We start from the raw sequence: 14,120 nt of genomic DNA on the forward strand, positions 1-14,120 counted from the left end.
TAAGGGCTTTGGGGGGGTAAAGGGGGATTTGTTATATCAAACCTAAAATTATACATTTAAATTAATTACTTTGGTATTTGTTGACGTCTGTGATTGTGATCTATAGGCTCAACTCAAAATGCTGTTGTGAAATTCTCTATGTCCTGTAACCATTGACTGAATAACACTTAAAGGTTAATATGTACGACCAATAATATTCAATGAATGTCTATCTACAAGTTATCCACCTGCTCGAAGGTCGGTGACCCAGTTGAACCTTGCACCCCGAAAATTAGAAGATACCAAAGGCATGACAGCACGGTTATGTTAGGCATGGGCTGATTAGTCATGAATCCATTGAGATGTCCTATTTAAGAGGAACGAGTGAGTGGTTAGAGTGGTATGACGCTGAAGTAAGAACCAGATGCCAGATATAGTTTCAACATAGCTACCCCCAATCTCAATGGGCCCAGAGCGAGAAGAGGGACATGATTGTGGGCGGGTTGGTGATTTCACACGGCATGGTGGTTAGGCGGCCTTCAGTGGTAGGAATACGCATGTTGACTGGAAATGATTTGACTTGATGTGCTATGTCCGATCAATAATGATATGTACTATGTACTCTAAGGATATTATGTACTTGCTTATATGCGTGGACTAAATCATTAATACATGATTAAACATAATATGTCCTATGTACTGTAATAATATGATGTACCTGCTTATGTGCATGAGCTAAACCATTAATGCACGATTGAACGTAGTATGTCCTATGTACTATAATAATATGATGTATTTGCTTATATGCATTGGGCAAACCATTAATGCATGATTATACATAGCATATACTATATAATGTTTGTCGGACTTTAATTATACTACAGGAAGTAGTTTATGAAGAATTTCAGCTTTGGGTGCTGATGGTAGGGCTATTGTCTTCTTTCTGAGTCTTGGGGAGGGTTAGTTCCTTTGCTGGTTTACAAGACCAGGGTATTGAGATATACTACAAAGACTCTTCATTTTATGAGATTATTTTCGATGATACCTGTGATTGGCATTGCTGCTAAAATTAGTGTGAAGTAGAGAATGGAGGCTTCTTGTCCGATTAAAATGAAAGGATGTTCTACGGGTTGTCCTCCGATTCAAGTTAGGACTAATAGGTCAGCTACTAGAAGTCAGAAGATAGTTTGACTTAGGGGTTGGAATATTATAGTTTGTTGTTTTGATGTATGTAGTAGTGGGATAAGTGCTAGTACGAGGATAGATAAAATTAATGCTAACACTCCTCCTAGTTTATTGGGGATTGAGCGTAGAATCGCGTATGCGAATAGGAAATATCACTCTGGTTTAATGTGGGGTGGTGTGTTTAGGGGGTTTGCTGGTGTATAGTTGTATAGGCAAATGATCCGTAGTAGATGCCTCATCCGATGTGCATAAACAGGCAAATGAAGAATGGTGATGCTCCGTTAGTATGTATAAATCAGATAATTCATCCATAGTTAACATCTCGGTAGATGTGAGGACTGATGAGAATGCAGTGGATGTGTCTGCTGCATAGTACATGGCTAGGAACAAGCCTGTGAGAATTTGTAGGATAAATCTTATAAACTATTTATAAATGCATTAGTTGAATAAAATTAAATATATAGTGGTTTAATATTTCCTACTGGGTTTTTACCAGAGACAAATAAATTATCATTATTTAATTATTACTTTAAAAATTGAATAATCTATTGGAAGGAAAGGTTTAAATACCTTTCTATGGAGAACTTTGGGTTTTTGGCACATATTTGTACTGTAGTGTCAATATTAACTAAAATTCACATCACCTAAATGTGTTGTAGAGAGACTTACTCCCATTAGAAGTAAAGAGCCAAGGAAACAGAGACCTTGTGTGTCTTGTTCGGCGCTGTAGTCAGAGAACCTGTAAGAGTGCCTGGAACATGGTAGGTTCTCATTACTCATCTGTTGGATAAATGAATGAATACACAAGGACATAGCATTTGTAAGTAACATCACAAGTTTTTAATCTGAAGACATTTAAGCATTTTCCAAATATTGATCATTGGCAAATGTCATAGTCATTTCTTTTAACTTGGAGCTAAAGATAAGGGAGAATTCATGGTTGCCTAATGTTCCACAGCAATTCAATACTGGAGACCAGAATCTTAAAATTTTTTCCCTTCCAAAAGTAAAAGGTTTCACTGTGTTATCTTCAACAATTGATAAGGATACTAGACTGTTTTTCAAAACTGGTGAGTTAGAATCCCACCCAGTTTCTCCATTTATTAGCCACATGGTATTGGCTAAGTTATTTAACCTCTGTAAGTCTCACTCTAAGTCTCACTTTGCTTAATCATAGAATGAAAATACCTTTTTGCTTCCTACACAGTGGAGGTTGTTGTGAAGTGTAAATGAGAACATTTTATACAAATGTCATATCTTGAGTAATTTCTTTGATACTAACAATGTTTCAGACCAGCATATCTTGTAGATAACAATATAATGTTAACTTTGTTAGTACTATGGCAATGGTTATGGAATGCAGGAATATACCAGTAAGATAAGTTTCATTTATTTGTATGAAGATTTAGGAATGAATCCTTAAGTAGAAATAAGCCTTGCATGTTTGGGGAAGAATGTCGGTCAATGTGGTCATTTAATAGTGAGTGAGAAGGAACATTGTACTGAGAGGGAGGTGAAGCCAGATCATTTAGATAGAGCTTTCTAGGTTATGATAAGTAGTTTTGGATTTTTTAGGAGTGTAATATCATTATGCTTAATTGAAATACAGTACTCTTCAACTGAGAATGGCAATGTTACCCTACTTTTTAATTGGAACAGGAATCAAGATATTTTAAGAGATTGTGAGATTAAGAGATCTTAGGTTTCATACATACACAAGTGAATTATGAGAGAACACTAATTATATATATTCCTGAAGATTTCCTGCTCATTTTTTAGGCCAAAAAAGAGCCATTAATGGCTTACTATAATTTCTGAATACTCTGTCTTATATTAAAATTGATTTGTATTATTGTCATCTAATATATTCTAAATTTCTTTTGGTCATGGATTGTGTTTTAATAAACCTTGTATATGTAGATAGAACAGGACTTTTTTCAACACCAAAATAATGCATTATTATGATAATCAGCAATGGTCTCTTGCTCCATTCCTTCCCACTTGTTACTTCTAGCACTCTTTCTTTAAATAATATGCTTTTACAACAACTTTTTGATTTGTCAATTTTAGACATTCTCTTTTATTTGCTTCTCTTATGGGTAATAATTTCACTGATTTAAACCACTGCCTGTATGCTTATCCTCCTAATATATTTAATCATTATTTATTCCTTATTGGTTACCACTTTAAACAATAAATTAACCTTTGTTTCTTGTTTTGTCACTATATTATAAATATCTTTACTTCTATACTTTGTGGAATACAATATTAGTGTCCTCTAGATATTTTTAAAAATTGGCTGAAACAGCCTCATTCACACAGAGAACAGAACCCCGTGATTCCTTTCCTTCATGGTGGTTCAGTATTGATCCTGGTCCTCCATCTCTTAAGATCTTATCTGTCTCCCACCTCTTCAGTACATTTTCTCTTGAATATGTATGGTATATAACTTACATCTGTGATAACAGAATGTGACTTGATGGGTTTTATCTTGCTATTATATATTTCCGTGTTAGTAAATTGTATAAATATCCAGTTCCTAGCCAGTGTAAATCAGGTCATTTTAATTTTCTTGGTAGTTTATTAAGCACAGCTCCACATGTTAAAGGTAATTATGAAAGTAATTTTTTAAAAATTTATCAATAAACTTATTCAGAGAAATCTTATTCAATTAATGGCAGAATAGAAAGCCTAGTACAGCAAGGTAACCCAAATAATTATGATATCTCATGATCCTCCAAGCTCTCCATTGTTTTCTGCATAAAAAACCTGCGCAATATATTGGGGAGTTTTATTCTGACTCTTTGAGACTTGATGAAGTTATGACAGCATTTTGGGTTTTCAGCCTTATACCCTCTAGTCCCTGAGAGACAGTGTGGGGCTGGGACCTGAAGGTGATGAGGAAATTTAACAGGGCCCGCACAATCATACTTTTTTAGAGGATGATGAATTCTGGCAATTAGTTTTTTAAACTCCTCTTGTAGACATGAAATTATTACATGTTGTAATATTTTAAATAAATGATTGGCAATTGGAATTGGAGAGAAATAGAATAAGAAGTATCAAAGCAGTATCAAATAGTGTTAGACTGAAACAATTTAACAAAATGAAATATTGAGTAGAAACTAAGATAATGAAGTATAACTGGGGACAACTACAAAGCAGTATGGTCAGAAAAATAGCATAAACTCCAGAGGATGAGTAACTGACTATATTTAAGTAACACTGAAAATCCCCCTTGAGTAAAGGAATATTAGGATTAGTATGCATTTGCAATATAGTATTGTGGTTACAGCAAACACAATACAAGTTCACATAAGTAAGATCCAAGAATGATGGAAATTTGAGATTATTTTCCCATAGTACTTGCCACTTGTCAGATCCTTATGAGAGCATTGTTTCTAGTTCTGGGCTCTACCACTAAGGAAGGATATGGAGAACTTGGAGAAAGTTCAGAGGAGGACCACAAAGATGATTAAAGGGTTGAAAAAGAAACCTAAAAGAAAAATTTTTAAGTTGTAGGGATTATTATTATTCCAGAGAAGAGAAGACTTAGAGGTATTTAACTTATGCACAAAGGATGGAGACCAGATGTTCTCAATCCTTACTGAAGGTCAGACAAAAAGAAATCACCTTAACCTGCAGCATGAAGGAATTAGATAGGCTATGAGGAAAATTTTACACTTACAGAGTTAGAGTAAGTGACTGTGGAACATGTGAAACTTTTGTTAACTCTGTAGATCCTTATTGATAACATCAAACTACTCAAAGGGCATTTGAGGTGTTTATTCCGGTAACTCATTAGGTAAACCTGTATCTTTTTCATTTTTTCTGACTGAGAAAAATTAACAATTGATTGAGAAATTCTGACTAATGATAGACCTTATAGAAAATGTGTGTAGTTGGCTTATAACTTGGGTTATAGTCAATTCTGTTAGTAGAACAGTATGACATTTCATTAAATCAGGATAGTCAATATTACCTCTTTCCCCATGTACTTTTAACTAGACCATGCTTTAGAAGACAAATGACTGCTGTTACTTATTAATTGGTTTGATGGTAAATATCAGTTTAAAAAGACAAAGGAGTCTGTTAAGTTCAAATATATCTTTATTTTGGATTTTAACTTTTATATACATATATACAAATGATAAAAGTGCTATGGTGGTATTTTATTTCCACAGAAATCCTTACTAAAAGTTGAAAGACATATGATCTGAAGAGAAATCAGAGTATGGTGGCATTGTTTTCCTAAGAGTAGCCCTTTCATATGCAATTTTTAAATGCAGTCAGGCTTTCAAAATCAATGTTGTTAAGTAGTTTGCCTGACCATGAATAAAAATTGCTTGTCTTTGCAAATCAACTACTAAAGTACTGCCTTACAGAACTAGACTATTGGATGCTTGTGGCTAGATTTGAAAGACTAGTATACTAACAATGGTAAAATTATTTTCCCTATTGAGCAATGCTTCACATATATATTATGCTTTTCCTTTTTTGCTTTAAACAGTTTTTTTGGTTTTGAGGTTTTTGAGGAAAAAGACAAAATAAGATGTGTACTTTATTTTAAGGCAAAGGGCTGTTGTGGTCTACCATGTTTTGTAGAACTAAAAAGATGCTGTAGTAAAAATTTAGACAGAAAAAATTTAAATGTAGTGAAGTGTAAAGTTATTTATATAAACTGTCCTTATAATTAATATAAAATGAGTGATCAATTTTTAATTGTTCGTAAAGCATTTTCCAATATAATATTTTTCTTAATAGTCGAGGAGGTTATATATTTTTTAAGTAAAGTGCAACCTGTTAATTATTGTACTTTTTAGAAAACCAATTTTTTTCATTAAAATTTTTTATCACTTTTGTTTAGGTACTTTAATGGTTGCAAATATTTTAATATTAAAATACATGGTGTGTCTGTTCATGTAGCTACAAAAGTATATTTGGATCTTGTTATTTCTTCTGAAAGGACACAATATATCTTTCAGGGTGGCATTTATGACTAGGTAAATTTAGCATACTCTAGAACCTGGCCCTTCATCTTGCAGAGTTAAAAACCTGATTTTGGTCACATGCAAATCCATTTATAAAGATATACTCAAAAGTAACCAAACTCTTGAAACTAATCTATATGAAATCCAAATGTCCAACTCATTATTAATTTAAATGAAAAATATAGCTGACCTGGACTAGAATATAAAAGTTAACATAATTGACACTTTTCTTCCTTGTTGCTAAACCACACAAAAAGCTTAATTATAATCTGAAGACCATTTAATAATTTTACAATGAGAAATATAAATATCCCATGTATCAGAAAACCAAAAACCTCAGAGTCATTATGTATCATTGTTCTTTTTCCCTTTTTTTAAAAAAGTGATAGGCAGATTTTATTGATCCCCAAAATACGGATGACAGTATTTGGGAAGAAAATCAGGCTTCTGTAAGTAACTGTGGTATAAAACAATAATGTGAAACCCGTGAATGCTGTAATAATTAGTAAAGGGATAGCACTTGGGGCTTCAAGAAGGATGAGCTTAAAGGGCGTCTAGAATTTCACAGTAGAAATGGGAGGAGGATATTACACAAACAAAATGTGAATGCAAGGAAGATCAAGACCTTTTATAGAGAGTGGTGAGTATAAAGTCATATTTGGCTGCAGTAGAAGGCACATGTAGGGAGAAGTAAAAGATAATTCTAAAAAGGTAAATTGAAGCTAGATTTTGAGGAGTCTAGAACTCCAAGTTAAAGTGTTTAGAGTTTCAAAGACAGTTGTATTTTTCAGTGGGAGAATGGCATGAGCAGAGTCATGTTTTATAAATAATAAGCTATGTATGAGATAGCATTGGAGGGAGCCTTAAGATGTTGGAGTAAGAAGACAAGATGGAAAACTCCCCACCACACACCAAGGAAGCAATTACAGCAAATATAACTAAACCTGAAAATGAATTGAAAACTGCAGAACACACCATCTACACCTGAGGAAGAAGAGAAGACCACACAGAAAAGGGTGAAGTGGAAGAGCTGACCAAGCAGGTCCCCAGCCCTTCCCCCATCCCAGCCCACAGGCAGAAGGAAGAGGAATGGAGCAGGAAGGGGTTAGGTGCCCAGGAACTCTGCACAAGTGGCCCTGGAGATTTGCTTTGGGAACACAAGTCCGCATTGTGTTGGGTTCTGGTGATTAGCAGGGCTAGACACCAGGGACAGTTGGAATACACTGGGGTCTGAGACAGCAGCCACCTGTGGAGGGCAGGCATGCTGTGCTCATCCTTCTGAGACCCAACACAGAGGCAGCAGTTTGAAAGACTTGCTAGCAGTGGGAGGAGAGCCAGAGGGGTGATGGTTGGATGGGGCTGTCTCTGCAGGAGAAAGGGCAGGTGGATGATGCCTTCCTAGCCCTCCCTTGGCCCAGTGGGTTAAGCATGCTAAGGAGCCCCAGACCCTCCATCCCCCTAACTGGTAATTCAGGCCCAAGAAGCCTCCCTGTGCACTGGTGACATGCCAACTCACTTGGCAGTGTCTTACTTTACTGCCTGGCAGGCACGAGGAGACTCTATCAGCTTTCATGGCCCTGTTTCAGCCCCACTGGGGAGGTGCCTGCAGCAGCCAGCTCTGAGAGCTCCTTCCTCCCCATGTGTGGCCAACCCACGTGCTACACCTAGCTGCTGCTAGAGGGCGCCCGTGGGACTCACTGCACACAGCCCTGTGTGACTAGCTGCCTCTGCCACTGGCCTGACCTGCCACCTCATGACTTGCTACTGCTGCTAGCCCATGGCCACCCCCACCACTCACATCCCTCTGCCACCGTGAGCCTGCAGGCCCTTCCACCATGCGACTCGCTGCCTCGGCGGATCTGCTAGCCCTCCCAGGGCATGATTTTTTGCTGCCACCCATGTGCCCTCCTACCAGCCTGGCTTGCTGTCCCTGCCAAGCACTCAAGGACTCCACAATCAGGTAACTTGTCATGTTCAGGAGCCTGTGCATACTGCCATTGTGTAACATACCCTGCAACCACCCCTGCTCATCCTGTTAACCCAGCAGCCACGTAAGCCACTGCAGTGCAAGTAGAGGGAAGCGCTGCCCCCAGTGATGGCAGCAGAAACCACCTCTCTGATCACATAGGTCTGGCTGGGCAAACGAGCAAACTAAGAGAAACCATTGCTGGCAGAGATATAGGAAGGTGATCCTGCCCATTGCCCACCAACAGCAACTGGGGCTCCACAAAAAATGAGCAGCAGGTCCTGGAGAGGAAAGAGTCCTGAACTTGTGGGCACCACAGGATACCTTCTTCATAAAGTCATTATTTAGATCAGGAGGCATAGAAGATCCATCTAATACAAAGAAAGACACACAGAAACTCTGACAAAATGAGGAGGCAGAGGAATATGTTCCAAACCAAACTGCAGGACAAGACACCAGAAAGAGGGCTAAATGAAACAGAGATCAACAATTTTCTTGAGAAAGATGTCAGAATAAAAGTCATAAATATGCTCACTGATCTGCAGAAATGTATTAAAAATCTTAGGGAGGATTTCAACAGAGATACAAGAGCTGAAAAACAGTAACTGAAAAGAAATACAAAATGGAATGAATAAGAGATTGCTACAATTAGAGTAGGCAAAAATGAGATAGAAATTAGAAAACAGGAATACAATGAAGCTGAGGAACAGAGAGAAAAAAGATCTCTACAAATGAAAGAGTGATAAGAAAGCTGTATTACCAATCCAAATGAAACAGTGCTCACATAATAGGGGTACCAGAAGGATAAGAGAGAGACATAGGAACAGAAAGTCTCTTTGAGGAAATAATTGTTAAAAACTTCCCCAATCTGGGGAAGCGCAGAGAGCCCCTAACTATAGGAACCCCAGGAAGACAATACTGGGACATAGAATAATGAAAATGGTAAGGATTAAGAATTAGGAGAAACTATTGAAAGCAGCCAGAGAGAGAAAGAAAGATTACTTATAAGGGTAACCCCATAAGGCTATCAGCAGAAACTTTACAAGCCAGAAGAGTGTGTTGTGAAATATTTAATGTACTGAAACAGAGGAACCTTAAACCAACAATCCTCTACCCAGCAAGACTATCATTTAAATTTGAAGCAGGGATTACACAATTTCCAGATAAATGAATGCTCAAGAGTTTTTACAAACGAAATCAGCAATACAGGATATGTTAAAGAGAGACTGCTAGAGATAGAAATGTTCCTAAGGCTAAATAGTTTTGATTATGACATCTAATACATAAGCGTGGAGGAGGAGGAAGAAGAAAAATACTTTTCGATTGTATTTTTGGTTGTATTTGATGTAGAGCAATCAGCACCTTAATATAGACTGTTACATAGAGAAGAAGCTACCCTTAAACCTTTGGTAACCACAAACTTAAAGTCTGTAATAGATATACAAAAACAATTTAAAAGAGAAATCCAACCGCAACACTAAAGAAAACCATCAAATAACAAGAGAAGAGTATAAGAGAGGAAGTAACAAAGAGGAGCTATAAAAGCAACCAGAAAACAATTACTAAAATGGCAATATGTACATACCTATCAATAATTACCGTAAGTGTAAATGTACTGAATGCACCAATCAAAAGACATAGAATGGCATAATGGATAAAGGAACACCATGTATATGCTGCCTATAAGAGACACATTTCAGATCCAAAGACATACAAAGACTAAAATTGAACAGATGTAAGACGATATTTCATGTAAACAATCAGGAGAAAAAAGCCATAGTAGCAGTACTAATATCAGACAAAATATATTTCAAAACAAAGAAAGTAACTAGAGACAAAGAAAGACATTACATAATGATCCAACAAGAGGATCTAACCATTACAAATATCTACACACCCAACTTAGGTGCACCTAAATATGTAGACCAAATACTAACAATATTAAAAGGGGAAATAGATTACAAAACATTCATTGTAGGAGACTTTAACACACCACTCACATCAATAGATCAACCAGACAGAAAATAAATAAGGAGTCAGAGGCACTGAACAGTACATTAAATCAGATGGACTTAACATACATCTGTAGGACACTCCACCCAAAAGCAGCAGGATACACATTTTTCTCAAAGGTGCATGGAACATTCTCTGGAATAGATCACATACTAGGCCACAAAACAAGCATCAGTAAAGTAAAAAAGATAGAAATTGTATCAAACAGCTTCTCAGATCACAATGGCATGAAACTAGAAATAAATTACATGAAGGAAACAAAAACCATGTGGAGGCTAAACAACATGCCTTCTAAATAATCAGTGGACCAGTGAACAAATCATGCAATACGTGGAGACAAACGAAAACAAAAATACAACAGCCCATTTTTGTGGGATGCCATAAAAGTCATTGTAAGAGGGAAGTACATAGCAATACAGGCTCATCTCAAGAAACAAGAACAATCCCAAATAACCAGTCTAAAATCACAATTAAAGAAACTAGGAAAAGAAGAGCAAATGAAACCCAAAGTTAGTAGAAGAAGGGACATAATAAAGATTAGAGCAGAAATAAATAATATGGAAAAGAAGAAAACAATAGAAAAAATTAATGAAAGTAAGAGCTTGTTCTTTGAGAAAATAAGTAAGATAAACCCAATGCAGACTTATCAAAAAAAAAGAGAGAGTACACAAATAAAAATGAAGGAGTAGTCATGATGGATACCACAGAAATACAACAAATTATTAAAGAATACTATGAAAAATTATTTGCCAATAAATTGGACAACCTAGATGAAATGGACAACCTCCCCCCAAAATACAACTTTCCAAGATTGACCCAGAAAGACACAGATCTGAACTGACCAATTACCAGCAATGAAATCAAATTGGTTATCAAAAACTCCCAAAAAACAAAATACCATATCCAGATGGCTTCACAGCTGAATTCTACCAAACATTTAAAGAAGAGCTAATACCCATCCTTCTTAAAGTATTCCAAAAAGTAGAAAAGAAGGCAATACTTCCAAACTCATTCTATGAGCCCAGCATCACTCTAATACCAAAACTAGACAAAGACACCACAAAACAAGAAAATTACAGACCAATATCCTTGATGAACCTAGATTCAAAAATACTCAACAAAATATTAGCAAACAATTAAAAAAATACATCAAAAGGATCATCCATCACAACCAAATGGGATTTATTCCATATTATTTATTTCTGCTCTGATCTTTATTATGTCCAGGGATGAAAGGATGGTACAATATTCATAAATCAATCAGTATCATCCACCACACTAACAAAAGAAGGATAAAAAACACATGATCATCTCAATAGATGCTGAAAAAACATTTGACAACATTTAACATCCATTCATGATAAAAACTCAACAAAATGGGCATAGGGAACATGTGCCTCAATATAGTAATAAAGGCCATATATGACAAGCCCACAGCTAATATCACACTCAATGGTGAGAAGCTGAAAGCTTTTCCTCTAAGATTGGGAGCAAGAAAAGGATGTCCACTCTCACCACTTTTATTCTGCATAGTCCTGGGGGTCCTAGTCATGGCAATCAGACAACACAAAAAAATAAAAGGCATACAAATTGGTAACAAAGAAGTTAAATTGTCACGATTTGAAGATGACATGATATTATACATAGAAAACCCTAAAGACTCCACCAAAAAACTATTAGAAGTAATAACTGAATTTGGCAAACTTGCAGGATACAAAAGTAATATACAAAAATTGTTGCATTCCTGTGTACTAGCAATGAACTAGCAGAAAGAAAAATCAGGATAACAATTCCATTTACAATTGCATCAAAAAGAATAAAATACCTAGGAATAAACCTAACCAAGGAAATGAAAGATATACAATCTGAAAACTATGAGACACTCCTGAAAGAAATTAAAGAAGACACGAATAAGTGGAAATCTATCCTATGCTCATGGATAGAAAGAATTAATGTTGTCACAATGACCATCCTGCCTGAAGCAATTTACAGAGTCAATGCAGTCCCATTAAAAATTCCAACAGCATTTTTCAATGAATTAGAACAAATAGTTGTAACTTTCATAGGTAACCACAAAAGACCCAGAATAGCCAAAGCAATCTGAGAAAGAAGAACAAATCTGCGTGGATTACACTCCCTGACTTCAAGGAAAGCTACAGTAGTCAAAACTACAGTGCTGGCAAAAGGCCAGGCACATAGACCAATGGATCAGAATAGAAAGCCCAGATACAAACCCACACAAATATCATTAATTAGTTTTTGACAAAGGAGCCATGAATATACTCAGTTGGGAAAAGGCAGTCTCCTCAATAACTGATGTTGGGAATACTGGACAGCTACATGCAAAAGAATGAAACTGGATTATTGTCTAATTCCATACACAAAAGTAAACATGAAATGGATTAAAGACCTAAGTATAAGACATGAAACCATAAAACTCTTATTAGAAAATACAGGCAAAAATGTTTTCAACACAAATATGAGGTATTTTTTCCTGGACATATCTTCTTGGGCAAGGGAAACAAAATAAAAAATGAACAGTGGGTCTCCATCAAACTAAAAAGCTTCCATACAGCAAAGGACACCATCAGCAGAACAAAAAGGCAACCTACAGTATGGAAGAATATATTCATAAATGATTTATTCAATAAGGGGTTAACATGCAAAGTATCTAAAGAGCTCACATTCCTCCACACCAAACAATCAAATAACCCAATCATGAAATGGGTGGAGGACCTGAACAGACATTTCAGTAAAGAAGAAATACAGATGGCCAAGAGGCACATAAAAACATGCTCCATATATCACTATTGGTGAAATGCAAACCAAAACCACAGTGAAATACCACCTCACACCAGTCAGAATTTCCACTAGCCAAAAGACAAGAAATAACAAGTGTTGGCGAGGATGTGGAGAAAAGGGAGCCCTCCTACATCGTCGGTGGGAATATTAATTGATACAGGCACTGTGGAGAGCAGTATAGAAATTCCTCAAACAACTAAAGATATATGCACTCCTGTGTTGATTGTGGAGTTATTTATAATAGCCAAGATATGCAAGCAACCTAAGTGTTCATGGATAGATGAATGGATAAAGAAGAGGTGGTACATATACACAATGGAATATTATTCAGCCATAAAAGGAAAAGAAATTCTGCCATTTGCAACAACATGGATGGATCTAGAGGGTATTATGCTCAGTGAAATAAGTCAGGTGGGGAAAGACAAATACCGTATGATTTCACTTATTTCTGGAATATAAATATAAAGCAAAACAGCATGAACAAAACAGCAGTAGACTTACAGACACTGAGAAGGGACTGGTGGTTTCCATAGGGGGCAGGATTGGGGTGGGTCTGTAGGGAGTGTGAGGGGGATAAAGGGGCACAAAATTTCTCAATTATAATGTAGGTTGGTTCTCAGGATAGTAGTATGCAAGGATCCAATAGACAATGATTCTGTAACATCTTCCTATGTTGAGATGTAGTAGCTGTACTAGTGGAGTTGAGGATTTAATAATGTAACTGTTGAACCACTGTGTCGTATGCCTGAAACTAAAATAGGATTGTACATCAATAAATAAAAGAAATATACTAAAGTTTTTTTTTTAAAGAGTTGGATAAAAGATATTTGCATTTGTCCCAACAAGAGATACTTAAGGATGTTCATTAGGGAGTTTTAAGTAAGGTTGGAACTGAAATGATGAACACAGCTACACTGAGGGAAGATTATATTCAGTTCATATAAAAGAACAAAGGAGAAGGAGTACACAAACGTAACTCTAAACGGACCAAAGTTCAGTCCAACATTTGTACTCCAGCGGTAAAAGAGTGAAAACACTTTTCCCTTCCAGAGCTGCCTGGTTAGACTTTTATTTAATCTTAGATCTTAGAAAAGTTTCTAAACTTCTTAAGATGAGGCATATGTTAGTCTTGTTCATGTTTTTTTTTTAACCCTAACACATAGTACATTTTCAGTAAATATTTG

The 14,120-nt window shown here is 36.2% G+C and overlaps 1 protein-coding gene across 2 annotated transcripts in view; it reads left to right on the plus strand.

Annotated features, from left to right (window-relative positions):
• The window catches only part of ADAMTS6 (ADAM metallopeptidase with thrombospondin type 1 motif 6), a 324,257-nt gene that overhangs the window by 114,939 nt on the left and 195,198 nt on the right, over positions 1-14,120 (plus strand). The window lies entirely within an intron of this gene.

Source organism: Manis javanica, chromosome 1 (assembly GCF_040802235.1).
Source record: "Manis javanica isolate MJ-LG chromosome 1, MJ_LKY, whole genome shotgun sequence".
NCBI classification, from domain to species: Eukaryota; Metazoa; Chordata; class Mammalia; order Pholidota; family Manidae; genus Manis; species Manis javanica.